Source organism: Stenella coeruleoalba (assembly GCF_951394435.1).
Source record: "Stenella coeruleoalba genome assembly, chromosome: 5".
Lineage (NCBI taxonomy): Eukaryota > Metazoa > Chordata > Mammalia > Artiodactyla > Delphinidae > Stenella > Stenella coeruleoalba.
Window position 1 is genome coordinate 94449137 of NC_137150.1, and position 17096 is coordinate 94466232.

Consider the following 17096-nt stretch of genomic DNA (forward strand, 5'->3'; position numbering starts at 1 on the left):
AACAAGAGAAGCCACGACAATGAGAAGCCTGCGCACTGCAACGAAGAGTAGCGCCCACTGGCCGCAACCTGAGAAAGCCTGCACGCAGCAACGAAGACCCAACACAGCCAAAAATAAATAAATAAATTTGTTAAAAATATATATATCATAGTCAACCCTGATGACATTCTGGAATACTGTATATATGCCCAAGTCTATGCCTTTTCAGAAGCAACCAGAGAGGAAAACTCCAAGATACAATTTTCTGTTTGTATGTGGGGCAATAACAATAATAATATATTAAAAAAGAAAAGCAGTATTTCTCTCTAATGCTTTATTATAAGGTAGGCATTCAAGTTTCTCATAACTCCTGCATCTAACTGCAATTAGTCTGTAAGTATAATGAAAGAACCAGGAAATACATTGGTAAATTCATATAATTTAATTAATTATCCTCTTAAGATTTTCAAATCATGAGCTAACAAATATAACCATGGGTAATAGCTTATTAAGAAATTATCAGTAGAGCAGAGATTATATTACTCTTTAACATAAGTTAAAACAAAGTCATTCCTACATATATTTAACTGATATACCTAATTCTGGTATCTGAGTCCCCAGTTTCACCTTAGTTCACGGACAAAACAAGTATCGCAAACTTAAGAACTGTGGTATTCTTTAACTATTCAATGTAATTATCTCATCAGCCATTTTCAAGTTGCCTTTGTTGTCGTGTGTTTTTTCCCCTAATTAGATTTTCTTCATGTTTTATACTCTTTTTCATCTGGTAATACACTGCAAATTTTGACACATTCTGATGGCATTCATCAAAGTGTAAAGGGCTTGATTTTCTCATTAGTCGTCTTTCATCTTTTTGTGTGTTTTATTGATTTTTGGCTTGAAACACTCCTTTTAACATTCTTTAACTAAAATTCCTATTTTGTTGACAAGAATGTTTCCTAATAAATTATTTTATTTTTTTCTAAGGTATTAAAGTCATTAAATCATTTCTGACCTCACACAGCTTAAACACAGAGTTTTTTGCTTTATTTTGAATATAGCAAGTTAAAATGAAACAGGGCTTATAAAATTCCATGATCCAAACTATTTTTATGAAAGCTTCTGACCAAACATAATCCTAGCTATTAAAGACAGGCATAACCCTAACTATTGATGCTTAGTAATTAGGCAGAAATGATAAATCCGGAAAAAGTAATCATTGTTTTCTTTCTTTGAATCTAGAAGACTAAGGGGTGACAAATATGGGAAACAGGAAAGTGCTCTGGAGTATTTTTAGAAATTCCTGGGTGCAGTAGGACACTCATCCGGGCCCCAACCAACACTCCTGCAGGCAGCACACCAAGCCTGTAGTGTAAGATCTGGAGGTCCCAAACTTTTCTTCCTCCTTACCCTTAACTCCTCTTCCTGGTGGATATCCAAATAGACAGTTCTCAGAGCAACCCTTCTCCCCTCCATTTTCTGTTTGAAGTCAAATAACTGGACTTTCTTAAACATTTTCCCCATCATGTAGGGGCCAATAATATCAGCAACAAGAATAAGGGTACAATATAGAGTATGAAACCATTCCAATTTGCCCAGGACTGAGAAAGCTCCAGGTATTTCCTGAGGAACCAGGAGGAATTTGTCACCCTAGTGCAACACCATGTTAAGGTGACCTCAGTGTTGGGGTGCTTGTGGTGTTCCGGATCCCAGCACCAAAAGACGATCATATGTGTCAGATGAGGCAATCAGAAAATTTTCAGAAATATCATACCCAAATATTTTTAGGGATAAATGATTACTACAAATGAGTAAAATTGCATACAGATACTGTCAAAAAATCAAAACTCTGCAGACTCCTTTTTAATAACTAGTTTATAATCCCTGGTAAATCACTTGTTTTCATCACTGGATGAGGGAATCTAGCCCCAGACATCTTCCAAAAGCTTTCAAAAGCAAAGTGAAGCATAATGGTAACTGCTAGTTACATGTGGATCAAAGAACAGACTTCAGAGGCAGACAGAATCTGAATGCCTCCTGCAACATGTATTCTGGGTGGTTACCAGAAGTTCCATAACCTACCAGTGCCAGTTTCTTAAGTTTTAGTAGCGCCTGTCTCACAGCAACCTTACAAGAGTTTAAAGCATTAATATATGCAAAGAATTTAGCACTGTGCCTCGTTCATAGTAAGTATGAAAAAAGTGGAAGCGTTAGTTATTTATTTCCCCATCCTGTCACTCATTTGCTTAAGAAATATCATCAACGTATCTTCCATGTCTTTTTTTTTTTTTCTTCTCTCTCCAGTGCCTAGAAAAAGACCTGGTACTTAGAGTTGATAGATATTTGTTAAGTGAGTATGTGACAGGAGGCTTGGTTAAATGATGAAATTTAACCAAGTCTCCTCAGGCTATGACACTTATTGTACACAGCCTGAAATGATGTCACCATAAAGAATGAGCCATCAGTGACATATAGTGTTAACTTAAAGGGGTTTCTTTCAACTAAGGGGCACTGAAAAAGTGTACTTTGAGATAACCCATGGAAAGGACATGACTAGCAATACTTTGGTAGAATATTAAGCTCTTGCACTGGTGTCATGGATACTGTGAGCCAAGGTCAGATGCCCATTTCATGACTGAGGGATATATTCCCTCAAGTGCCAGTTGTGAAGCTCCACCAGGAGTTGCCTGAGCTGACGGAAGCTGCCACCCCAAAAGTCATTTCTGAGATAGCCCTTTCCCAGTGACTGATCCACATGGGGGTAATAATATTTGAGGCAATGGGGCAACATGAATCAGGAGAATCTAAAGGGCCAACGTCAGTATGAGTCCATAGAGAGTTGGCTCAAGCTTTGTGGTGACATCTCCCTCTGCCCAATTTTTATTCATTCTCTTCTTCAGTAAATTGCTTTCCACAACAAGGATTTGTGAAGGTCAAATGAGCTAACTTACAAAAAATGAGTAAGTGATGTTTTTGTACATGGTAAGCAGTCAATAAATATTAGAAATTTGCCCTTTTATTATTGAAGGAAACCACCAATTTCATATAAGAATCCATGTAGCATTTCTCTAAAGGTTGATTCATCCAGCAACTGAAAAATTCTATCAAGGAACTTACTTTTTATATTTAACATTAACTAAAGATTTTTAGCAGGATGTCTAAGTCAAAATCTCTTTCTCTGCACAACTTGTACCCATTTTCCTCAATAATTACATAAGATAAACATAATCCTTTAACAGTTTTTCAAATTTTATCTTTGTTAAAAAGAAATTTTTTCCCACAACCTGTAAATTATGTAACACACTCTAGTTGATTTGGTTTTTGTTTGTTTTCATTTGTTTGGAGCTTCCCAAATGATCATGATTCAATCTAATTCTCCCCTTTGCTTTGCTGGTAGCAGACTAGAGAAAGAATCTCCTCAGGAACAAAATGTCTCCCTCTCTCTTACTTACCTTGTATTCCTATTAGGCATATTGATAAATCCGTGAAGTCAGTATTAGTCACTGTGCCAGCACAATGAAAAAACCTTATTAAAGAGATTACTCATAGAGGGTGGATCTTTTACTAGTTTAGTCAGGGTCATGTTTTTACCAGAACTGGAATATTTAGAAAGTCTTCATGAACCTTTTCTTTATAAATGTGAGTAATAACTGAAAATGGGGTGAGCTGAGGAAATGAGACAAAGAAGTATGCAAGCATATCTGTAAACAAGGACTCCTTATTCTTGTGATCACACCTTTCCCAGGGACAATTTCTCAGGACCATATTGATATGGAACAGACAGAAAGTTCTACTGTACAGGATGCTCCAATGTTTTACATAGATGGGAGCTCTTATTATTCTTTTGCCATTTAATTCCAACTTACTCCTATATGCTTTCATTATTAAAGTGCTCCCACCCTGGGTAGTACAAGAAATTAAAACAGAAAAGGTATCCCACTTTCAATTTTGTAGTTTTCTCATTTGTGATATTTTTATTCTTTAAATCTCCATAAACACAATATAATGTATTAGAGAGTGAAAATTAATAGTCTATGGAGCATCCTGTGAAAATACTGACTTTTTAGGAACCTTTAACGTATAATATAAATTTATCTTAGGTAAGCTTTCAGGGGTCAATAGCATATACAAAAATTCTAAAGCACACCAAACATACACTTTTCAAAAACAGAACCACACAATCACTTCTTCTTTGGTGAAGCAGGTCTGAGATAAAATAATGATTTGATGCTGTGCCTGTCAGAGAACACTTGATGTGGGGTGTGGATCTTTCCTGTCTCACTATGATAGCTAGCAGGTGCACCCTTGTCATTTGATGACATAGAATGGATTACTTCATAGTGCAAACAACATTCCTGAGACAAAAAGAGAATTAAATTTAAAACAAAAGATAATGGAGGAAAAAAACAATCATCATTGCTCATTATTTTTCATTTCCTTTTTTCTTTAAATGGCTGTTTTTACTGGCTCAAAGAACATGGCAGATGTTGTCTGTGTCTTTGTCACAGGGACTAATAGTTTCTCTGGAGAGCAAGAGCACCAAGGCCGAGTCACAGGAAAGCAATTTTTATGATTCAGAAATAAGAACTAATATGGTTGTTTTAACACATATTTGCAATTGCATATCTTGTATGCATTTTTGGAAATTAGTAAGTGCCCATAGTTTTCTTTTTTTTGCCATTCCTTTTATGCAGCCTACAAATCACATGTCTGGCATAACTAGTTCTCCATAGTAAACACAGTAAAACAAGTCTGAGAAATCTCTGACCACCAGCACACGTAAAACGCGTGCCACCATAAGCCATAGGGTACTACTCTTAACTGCTGTCAAGTTTTAAGACACCAAACACTGGTCTTTTGCCAGCATCTTTGGTACAGTTCCACTTTGATTTCTTTCTTTCTTTCCTTTTTTTTTTTAGTTACTCTAGACTTTCATCATGTTGCCAGGCATGAAAGATCAACTAACAGACCAAAGGTAGTAGGAATAGTTTCTATATAAAAGATTGAAAAATTATCTACTTTATATACTTCCCCCAATGCTGTTGCTATATACATATTTTTTTCTGGAGACTTTTAAAAATCTTTAAATATTTTAGGATTATTCTCTGCTCAACTGGAGAATTGACTTCAAAAAGGGATGTTTCACAGCGCTGAATTTTAAGGTGTGAATTGTCAGCTTTATGTTTCTTCAAATCCCTGTAATGGATAAGAAAGCCTTATGTAAATCCATGGGGGAAAAAAGGAAAACCTATACATACTTCTAAAATAAGTGATGTAGGCAAGTATCTTGCATAACTCCATCAGAAGCAAGTAATACTGCCAAGATGTTCAGAGTACTCTATTGAGTTTTTAGGAAAAATACAATCTGTTTCATAAAGAAAACATACCCAAACACATACACATAAACACACAATCCTGCGTGAACAAAATGGCTTGAGAACTATTTCAAATATGATCCTAGGAATGGTGTGTATTAGTTAAGGTGTTCAGTTGCAAATGAAAGAAATTCAAGTCGTACAAACTTGTCTTTTTTTTACTGACATTATTGGAATACCTAAATGAAGACTTAACTCACAGCTGGATCCAGGGGTTTAAATGATGACATCTGGAACAGTAATCTCTCCCACTGGGCTGATTTATTCTTCTTTGTGCTTTGCTTTCATTTTCAGACAACTTATTGCAATATGATGGACCCCCAGCACTCCAGTCCTACATTCTCACAGTATATATGTGATAGAGACAAATATTTCTCTGAATGACCCACCTTGAGTCAAGTACATTAATAACCGCCCACTGTAGGCAGGGGTAAGGATTTGATTAACAAAGCCTGGATTTTATACTCAACTCTGGAACTAGGGTTCAAATCAGGTCTAAAAGAACCATGGAAAAGAGGATTCTTAAAGGTAAATGAGAATCCTGTTATGAGGAAAAGGGGAAATGTTTGCATGTTCAGCAAAACAATGGATATCTTTTAGAGTCTATCCTTGACAAGTGATATAATAGGATATAACGCTTATTGTTAGTTTACTAGTAAGGTACTGTGTGAGTTTCAGACTATTATATTAATTCAACAAACTTTTTTCTCCAGAAATGTTGTAATTGCCCCTCCCATCATTAAAATTACCACAAGTGCTGTGGGTTTCTGTTGTTTCATGCCTTCACTTCTTTCTTGCTTGGCAGTTGCATGTTATCTGGACAAAATTTTCAAATTGATATTCCTCATCTACTTCCCTAGATAAAAGACCAGTTTTGTGGTGCTATGATTTTAAAATAAGTAATTACAATTCAGTTCAACAAATGTTCAATGATTTACTTACAATATTTTAGGCATTAGGCAATATGCTATGCATTAAACATAAATGTTTTAAGTCTCAGCTCCTGACTTTAATAGCTCAAAACCTAATATAAAGAAGCAAGAACTATCTGTGAAATTCTGAAAATAAGAATAATGGATAGGATCAAAAAGCTGTACTAACCTGACCAGATTTTTCTTTAAAAATTATATGTATAAATGGATTTTTATATTATAAAGTAAACAGTAATTAATATAGTACAATGCTAATACATAAAGATATAGATTTAAGAGTAGACAAGGAAGATTAGAAGTCACCTAAATATATTTGGGAATGTAACATATGATAAATGAATTCAAAATTAAATTCATTTAAAATCAATATGTGAAATAGTTTGGGGAAAGAGAACAGATAGTTGAAAAAATAAAGGCAGATATATTTCATACTAGGAAACACAAAATTTAAGTGAATCTAAAATTTAAATGTAAATAATAAAAACATTAAAGTATTAGACAAAATTATGAATTATATACATTTATATGTATCTCCATCAATACATATATACATACATATTAAAGAGGTTTTTCTAATTATGGCCGGAATCCAGAGCCATTATACATAATAGATTGATAAACTCAATTATATAAAAACTAAAAAACGTAAAGCACAAAATCAAACTACAAATAACATAGTGGGAAAATATTTGCCACTCATGCATCAAAGGACTGAATTCTCTAATATATAAAGAGCTAATAAAAATTAATAAGAACAAGACTGTAAGGAACATATGTAAAGAGAAGTTATAGAATAATATTTCACTGGAAAACATATAATTGCTCTTAGTTAAAAGATTTTAATTCCCTCAAAATGAGAGTGATGTTAACTAAATTACAAAACTGCCTTTTAAAAACTTATCAGACTGGCAAAAATGAACACATTTCAATAGTTCATTGTAAGATATGGGAAAGTGGGCACATTGATGATGGAAATGCAAATTGCCACAAAATTTTAGAGAGCATTTTGGCAATGCCTACCTCAGCAATTTCATATATAAGAATATTTCCTGCAGATAGACTCCTCTAAAATCACATACATATGAGGTTAACCATTTAGAATTACTTGTAACAAATAAAGGTTTGTTATATAAACCTTTATTATATAACCTTTATTATAAACCTTTATTATATAACAAACAAATAAAGGTTTGTTATATAAACCTTTATTATATAACCTTTATTATATAACCTTTATTTGTTATACAAATAAAGGTTAGAAATAATCTAAATGTCCTCAGAGTGGGGGTAAAATCAATTACGGTACATCCTAACAAAGGTGCACATAAAACAGAATGTGATACTCTTTCTAGAAATTTTACTAGTTACACTGAACATTGAGGAATCATGACCTATATTCACAAAGCAAGTCATTTTGCCTCCCACTATCTCTTTATAGTTTATTCATTTATTCCCCCTTCCCTACTTGAATCTTAGATGGTTCCATTAACTTTCTAATCATGCACAGATTGTAAATATTTCTATGGTAACTTACAGAAAAAAAAGCACACTTATGGTTTGACACTTAGATGTTGAGTCTCATCTAATAGCCATGTTTTCTTGCTTAATACAAAGTTATCTTAACTCCAGGGAAGGCTGCTGGTGCACTGCCTGCTCACTGGTAAGGGATTAGAGTTGGGTCATCCCTTCTTTTCCCTACTTCCTTCCCCATTCAGGAGCCTCAGCTGAAGAGTCAGGAAGGAAGAGAGGTTACCAGGACAACTCTTACTTGACCGGTACTGTCTGAAGCTTGATCTTGCTGATGTTTACAGTTGACTTTTTCCTTTGGTGAAGCACTTTTGTGACTTTAGAGAGCCACTGAACCACTCTCCTGCTATAAACATGTATATACACACACATATGATATGTCCACACACATATCATTGGGGATTTTGCAACACATTCCCTCATTCTGTACACACCCTACTTCAACAGGACTTAGGAGTATTGTCTTATCGGCTTTCTTGCATACACAATTCATGGTTAAGATAATGAAAGGACTAGCAACAGGAAAAAACATTTACAAATGACATTTCTCACAAGAAAACTGGATCCAAATTATATAAAGAATTCTCAAAATAACAGTAAGAAAAATAAGTCTAAAATAAGAAAAAATAAATAAAATGGGGAAAATATCAGAACAGACATTTTACCAAAGATGATATATGAAATGGAAAATAACCATATGAAAAATGCTAAATATCATTATTCAGGGAAATGCAAATTGAAACCACAATATGATACCACTATGCATTAATTATAATTACTAGTATCAAAGAAAGTTAAAATACCAAAAGCTGGCAAGAATGTGGACCAGCTAAAACTCATGCATTGCTGGTCAGAATGCAGAATAGTACAGCAACTTTGAAAAACAGTTCTTTAGTTTCTTAAAAACTTAAACAAACATATACCCTAGGACTCAGCAATCTCACTGCTAGCTATTTACTCAAGAGAAATGAAAACTTAAGTAAACACAAAAAAATGTGAATGTTTATAGCAGATTTTTTTTCACAATGGCTCTGAAATGGAAACAACTTCATAAAGAGAAGTCAAGTATGATAAGTCCATACAAGGTAATACTACTCAACAATAAAAAGGAACAAACTGTTGAATGCAGCAACATGTGTGAATCTTAAAGGCGTTTTGAGAAGTGAAAGAAGCTAGACTTATAGGCTACATACTATATGATTCCATTTATATGAGTTTCTAGAAAAGGCAAAACTATAGGGACTGAAATCAGATCAGTGGTTGCCAGCAGTTAGGGATGAGAAGAGGGACTGATTACAAATGGCAGCATGAGGGAATTTTTGGCATGTTAGAACTGTTTATATCGTGACTGTGGTCATGGATACAGAACTCCATGCTTCTGTCAAAGCCCATAGATGGTCCACCACAATGAGTGAATTTTACTATCTGTCATTTAAAAAAAATCAACTATGGGGAATTCCCTAGTGGTCCAGTGGTTAGGACTTCGTACTTTCACGGCTGAGGGCACGGGTTCAATCCCTGGTCAGGGAACTAAGATCCCACAAGCTGTGCAGCATGGCCAAAAAATAAAATTAAATAAAAAATAAAATAAAATTTAAGAAATCAACTACGATAAAGTGAAGAACCGAATACAAACTATAACAATGAATTCTAACTTTGTTACCAATCAATAATAGCCAAACTACAGGGGATAGGAAATAAGAGAGCTAACCTAACTAACTTAGAAAACAGTATTTTACTATTAGGCTAAAGAGTAAAAGAACTCTACACAAATATATCCTAGTTAGTAAATTTGTTTCTCACAGGGATCAGGGTCAACAGTTCTAAAATGCTTTCTGTATATGCTAGCGTTGAACAAATAAGAAAATAAATAAGAAAATAAATAAATAAAACCTTTCTGCATTTGGTTTCTTCCTAATGCAGAAAGTAGTTACAAATAAGGAAAGAGGGAAGGCTAAAATGAACTCTCTGGCAGTACTGTATTGGAATCATAGATGCTATTAAATACTGGACTTTTAAATATATATACATTTAAATATATACATGCATATATACACAAATATATATGTGTATCTGTGTGTGTGCATATGCTAGTAACATACATATATTTCCTAGCTTGTTCACTGAGATGGCATAGAAGCAATGACATACCAGGGGCAATGAGCACACATAGCACTCAGATCTTGGTTTCTAAGTACCAATATCCTGTAATAAGAATTAGGGCTCCTTGTAGAAAGGATTGATTCCAGAACTGGGGTAGGAAAAACACAAAATTAACCTGGAAATTTTGTGGTTTCAGAAAATAAGGAAGAACTCAAAAAAATATTGGGGCACGTCCAAAGGTAATAGGAACAATATGAAAGATTTCCCAATGGCTAAACTTGAAAATAAATAAGATTGGTGTTGAATATAACTCATAGAATAAAATATTCATGATACTATACTGGTATAAATAAATAATTGAATAAATAAAGCAACATAATGACCAAATGTAATGTGGAATCCTGGAATAAGTCCTGAAATAGAAAAAATGTATCAATAAAAATAATGGTAAAATCTAAATTAACTGTAGTTTAGTTAATACTACTATACCAATTCAATATCTTAGCTTTTATGATTGTCTATGATCATGCAAAATGTGAACATTAGGAGAAATGAGTAAATGATATCTGGAAACTGTACTATTTTTGCTATTTACTGATATTCTAAAATGGCTTCAAAATAAGAAGATTAAAAGCATGGTTCAGAAGAGTGTAATTGTACACTTTATATATGTATTAGTATGTAATGTACACATACATATATAATAGTATGCTACACAGACATGGAGAACAAATGTATGGATACCAAGGGGGAAAGTGGTGGGGTAGGAGGAACTGGGAGATTGGGATTGACATATATACACTATTGATACTATGTATAAAATAGACAACTAATGGGAACATACTGTAGAGCACAGGGAACTCTACTTAATGCACTGTGGTGTCCTAAAAGGGAAGGAAAACCCAAAGGGAGGGGATATACGTATAAGTATGGCTGATTCATTTTGCTGTGCAGTAGAAGCTAACACAACATTGTAAAGCAACTATACTCCAATAAAAAATAATTTAAAAATCTAACAAATACAACATAAAGTATGAAATGCTGTGAAGAAATATAATTCTCAAAAGTTACTGGAGTTCAAAGAGGCCATATATCACAATTAACTGGATAGCAATTAAAGGCACCATGGAAAAAGCAGGTGTTAATTCAAAACTGAATGTAATTCTGTAATGTGGAAACTGGTGGAGTAGACCAAGGGAAAAGAGGGCATTAGAGATAGAAGGAGTAGCAATGAGAGCAATCTGGAGGAGAGGAAGAGGAAGACATTTTTAGGGAACTGTAAATAAAATTATGAGGCCAGAACACATAAAAGTATAATGGAAAAAAATAGTCCATCTCTGGGAAATCTAAAGCACGGAGGCAAAAGTCATCCTACAATAAGATTAACAGAAAATGTAACACTTGGAGAAAACTGTGTGCTTGTACATGTGATTTATAAGTTTACACAGAAGTAGGATTCAAGTGAAATTTTAAGATAAGTCCTTTACTGAACAAGTAATCAATAGCTTTCAGCTCCAGAGGGCTTTGCTTCATGGAGTGTTTTGTTTGTTTCTAAAGCATCTTATTTAACTCTAGCCACAAAGTTCTGAAATTAATATCTTCATTTTATAGATGAGGATGAAAAGTTTAAATGACTCATTCACCATCCTGCAGCCAGTTGGTAAATAAGCTGGACCTAAAATCACTTCTAACAAGTTCCTTATTTGGTACTCTATTCAATATATTATGCTTCTGTCTGTTTTTATATTACCACTTAGTAACAGCCCACATTTTTAGAGAAAAGTGCAAGAAATAACACTTTATAATCTTAAAATTTAAAAGCTGAAAGGGACCCTGAAGATGAGTTAGTCTAGCTCCAAAGTGCAATAGCTCAGAGAGTAAGAACTAGCCTAGAGGCATGCAATTAGCTACCATTATGGTGACCAGACCCAAGTTTCTTAGCTTCTGGCTCTTTCTACTACATCAAATGATTTATTTTTCTGAAAGCTGATGTAAAAGAAAGCAGAGATAAAACTAAGACATTTCATTAATGAGCTTACTGAAAAATCTCAATTTTCAAGAAAAAGGATTGCTATAAAATAGCACTTATTTTTTTTCCAGAGAGTATTATTCAAGTTAAATTATCCTAAGCTATGTCATTGTTTAAATCTATAAATGGTTAGCTCAGCTCTTGTGGTCACATTGGAATAATTAATACCTATAAGTGTAGGCATTGTTAATATCTCATAGCACAAATTCAAACTTGAAAAAGAAGGTGGGAGAAAAGTGGGCATATATTGAGGCATTAAGTGACAGCAGTCATTACAGCAAAACTGTTTCCAGCATCACTCACTCAAGAAAAAAATCTTAACCATTTCCACCTCATTAATCAGAAGAAAGGCCTGAACTAACTTAGTCTAGAACAACTTAAACAGTCCACAGAAATCAGAATCAGTGAAACATCTGACAGGGAAGAGAACAGATTGACATAGTAACTTGATCTGTGTTTCAAGGGCAGAATTGTACCCATGCTGTTAAACAGAGCAGACATAGATCACTGAAACATGTTCCTGTAAACACTGGGATATGGGATGTGTGCCAGCTACCCTCCCTTTTGTCCTCCTTCATCCCTTTTTCCTTTACTTTTTCCAGCTCTCCTTCTGCTTTCCCACTTGCCACTACCCCAGGTCTTGTATATTTCTCACAAGCTGCAGTTAGCCTAGTACTGAGAAAGACAACTCATTGATCATTTCAGCAACCTTCACAATGCTATCATCTAATACGCACTGTTGAGATGGTCGGGCAGGAAGCACAGCGTGAACCCTAATAAGTAAACTAGCTCTTGATGGGCAGAAGACCTAAATAGACATTTCTCCAAAGAAGATATACAGATTGCCAACAAACACATGAAAGGATGCTCAACATCACTAATCATTAGAGAAATGCAAATCAAAACTACAATGATGTATCACCTCACACCAGTCATCATGGCCAGCATCAAAAAATCTACAAACAATAAATGCTGAAGAGGGTGTGGAGAAAAGGAAACACTCTTGCACTGTTAGTGGGAATGTAACTTGATACAGCCACTATGGAGAACAGTATGGAGGTTCCTTATAAAACTAAAAATAGAACTACCATATGACCCAGCAATCCCACTACTGGGCATATACCCTGAGAAAACAATAATTTAAAAAGAGTCATGTACCAAAATGTTCATTGCAGCACTATTTACAACAGCCAGGACATGGAAGCAACCTAAGTGTGCACTATTCACAACAGCCAGGACATGGAAGCAACCTAAGTGTCCATTGACAGATGAATGGATAAAGAAGATGTGGCACATATATACAATGGAATATTACTCAGCTATAAAAAGAAATGAAATTGAGTTATTTGTAGTGAGGTGGATGGACCTAGAGTGTGTCATACAGAGTGAAGTAAGTCAGAAAGAGAAAAACAAATACTGTATGCTAACACATATATATGGAATCTAAAAAAAAAAAATGGTTCTGAAAAACCTAGGGCAGGACAGGAATAAAGACGCAGACATACAGAACGGACTTGAGGACATGGGGAAGGGGAAGGGTAAGCTGGTAGGAAGTGAGAGAGTGACATGGACTTATATATACTACCAAATGTAAAATAGATAGCTAGTGGGAAGAAGCCGCATAGCACAGGGAGATCAGCTCAGTGCTTTGTGACCACCTAGAGGGGTGGGATAGGGAGGGTGGGAGGGAGACACAAGAGGGAGGAGATATGGGGAGATATGTAAATGTATTCCTGATTCACTATGTTGTAAAGCAGAAACTAACACAACATTATAAACAATTATACTCCAATAAAAACATTAAAAATAAATAAGTAAATAAGTAAATAAATAAATAAACTAGCTCTTGAAAGAACAAGATAAACTCACACAGCTTCTGTTTCAAAGAAGCAGAATTATACACTGAAGGATGACAGTCATCCTGTGGGTAAAACTCCGACTAAACAAGGTAACTAAAGCAGACTCAGAGAGTGGTGCACATTTTCCCATCATACATTTCTTAAAAAATACAGTCCTCAAGATGTGTTGGAGACAAATATAGACTTTTCAGTTTCTTCCAATTGCTAATTTGGTTCTAAATGAATTCATTGAGATAATCATTACTCTCTGACCCTTTATGATTCAAATAACATTTACCATTGAATAATACTTTAAAAATGTTATTTAAATAGAAAAGGAGAATAATTTCTTATTAGTGGACCTATTGTAACATCTTCTAAAGGAGGAATAATATAACAAAAGAAACAGTGTGGTTGATCTTAATGTGTTTTTCTCAAAAGTGATTACAATAAACAGGTATAGATTTACAAATCTTGCACAATAAGTGGCTGAATAACCCAGTTAACTGTCTTTATCCTTTATTTGCTCTGGTTGGGGTGTCTTCGACATTGTGAAGAACAACATGAATGCAGTGGCATCCAAAATCTAATAATATTTATGAAAATAATATAATGCATATATATGTATATTAATACATAATTATTAAACAGTGTGATCTGATCAAGATATTTAACCTCTCTGAGCATCTCTCTCTCAGAGCATTAAAACAATATATATTCAATGAACATTTAAGGTTACAGCAAAATACTCATCATATACTCCATGAAAAAAACAAGTAGACTATAAAAACTAAATATATTTTTGACATATAAAACATATGTCCACATACATATTTGTTTGTATGATATTTTCTCCTGACCCACTATGTGGATTCATGCTAATCCCTCTACAGCCTATCAGAGGTTACTGACCCTGTGAAGCCTCCCCCCATGGCATTCCCAGTCAGGACTACCAATACTGACAGGTCCACCAGGTTCTATAAAGATTTTTGTGTTGACTGATATGATGTCAGCCAACTCATAAGTAAAGGTAACTGAAATTACTGAAGATAGGATAGAATTGACAAGAAAAATGATTTCATGTCTAGATACAGTATTGCACTGTTTTTTTGTGTGTATTTTTTCTTTGCATTATTATTATTCCATTCCATAGATCCAGTGAGTGCCTGTGATTTCTTTAAATTCTCTTCAAATAAAGGAAATTGGGGTTAGTGAGTTTATTAATTCAATTTTAATTGAATGTTAAACTTTGCATTTAATTCTTGTCAAACTAGAGTCAATGACTGAAGAGTTACTCTGTGCTGAAACTGGCTTTTTAGCAATGATCTGTCATTTTTGAATCACATGTAATCCAGAATACCATTGAATCATCTCTTGTTTTCCTCTGTCAAATAATGATAATTCTTCTGCCTTTCTCAAGGAGCTCTTGTGATGATCACACTGATCATATATGTAAAATTATATTAAAACACTAACTACTTATTTTAGCCTAAGTACTCTTTCCTGTAGACACAAAGATAGGATTAAACATACAAGGATTTTGCTAAGAGAAATGCCTATGAGGGGAAATGGGGAGGAAATCGGGGAAGACTGGGGTAGCCATCAGACTGTAATGCAAGTGTCAGCCTGAGTGAAGGAGAAAGGGAAGGAAGGTAAATGGCAGCATCCTAGAGTGCTGTGTGGGTTGAGAAAGGTTTGGCAGGGCCATTAGGGAATCCGACTAAAAGTCTGCCTTCCCAGGAGTACCGTGTCTACCAGAGAGATGCAGTGCTCAGTCACTGGCTGGGGGAAAACCACTGGAGTGGCCTCACTGCAAATGCTGAGATGGATCTTAGAGTCCAGCAGCTGTGGCCCTTGGCTAATTAGGCTCTCTGTAGTCGGAGGTCCAAAAGGCACATTCTCTGGGCCACTATACTACTCAAGCATTTATATTAAAATCATGGTCAATGTTTGCATGTTAAATTTAACTGATTGGTATTGCTGGGTTTAGAAGCCTTCCCGTATTTTAACACAACAGTTTTAGAAGAGTGCAATATGTTTACCTTGCTTTTTGTTTAACCCTTAGACAACAAATACATTTTTCTTAAGAGTTCTTGCTGGATACTAAATTATTACACAGACATGCAATAATATATGATGACAAAGAAGAAAGGAAAACCAAGTTTAACATATTATTTTCTTAAATCTCATATCTGCTACCTTTGAAGTTCCTTAAATATTCTGCTTGATGTGAAATTACAAATGGAAGAAAATGATGAATATCATTTATTTACTCCACAATATTAGTTATTCTATGGCTTCAGGGAAAACATTCAGTTATTATCTTGAAGAAGTTTTTTTTGTGTCTTTTTCATTCTCTTCCTTAATTATTAAAACACAAACACAAGCAGTAATATAATTTGAATTATACCTGTACTTTGCAAGGGGTTCCAAATTCCTGTGATGAAGCAAATCTTTGTCTAAAAAAAATAAGAACCAAAAAACAAAGCATACTAATGCAGGATATTTTCTTTCCCTTTTGCTGCTTATATTTTTATGCAAAATGGTAGTCATTTGTAAATATTTTTTAAACTAAAAACAGAGAATGGAGAGATATTTCACAGCATTTAAGTAGACACATCAGGATTCTTTTACAGTAAAAATTATCCAGTCCATTAGAAAATACCCCTAGTTTTTTTTTTCTACATCTTTATTGGAGTATAATTGCTTTACAATGGTGTGTTAGTTTCTGCTGTATAACAAAGTGAATCAGCTATACATATACATATATCCCCATATCTCCTCCCTCTTGCATCTCCCTCCCACCCTCCCTATCCCACCCCTCTAGGTGGTCACAAAGCATAGAACTGATCTCCCCGTGCTATGCAGCTGCTTCCCACTAGCTATCTATTTTACATGTGGTAGTGTATATAAGTCCATGCCATTCTTTCACTTCGTCCCAGCTTACTCTTCCCCCTCCCCATGTCCTCAAGTCCATTCTCTACATCTGCGTCTTTATTCCTGTCCTGCCCCTAGGTTCTTCAGAACACTTTTTGTTTGTTTTTAGATTCTATATATATGTGTTAGCATACAGAATTTATTTTTCTCCCTCTAACTTCACTCTGTATAACAGACTCTAGATCCATCCACCTCACTACAAATAACTCAATTTCATTTCTTTTTATGTCTGAGTAGTATTCCATTGTATATATGTGCCACATCTTTATCCATTCATCTGTCGATGGACACTTATGTTGCTTCCATGTCCTGGATATTGTAAATACAGCTGCAATGAACATTGTGGCACGTGACTCTTTTTGAATTGTGGTTTTCT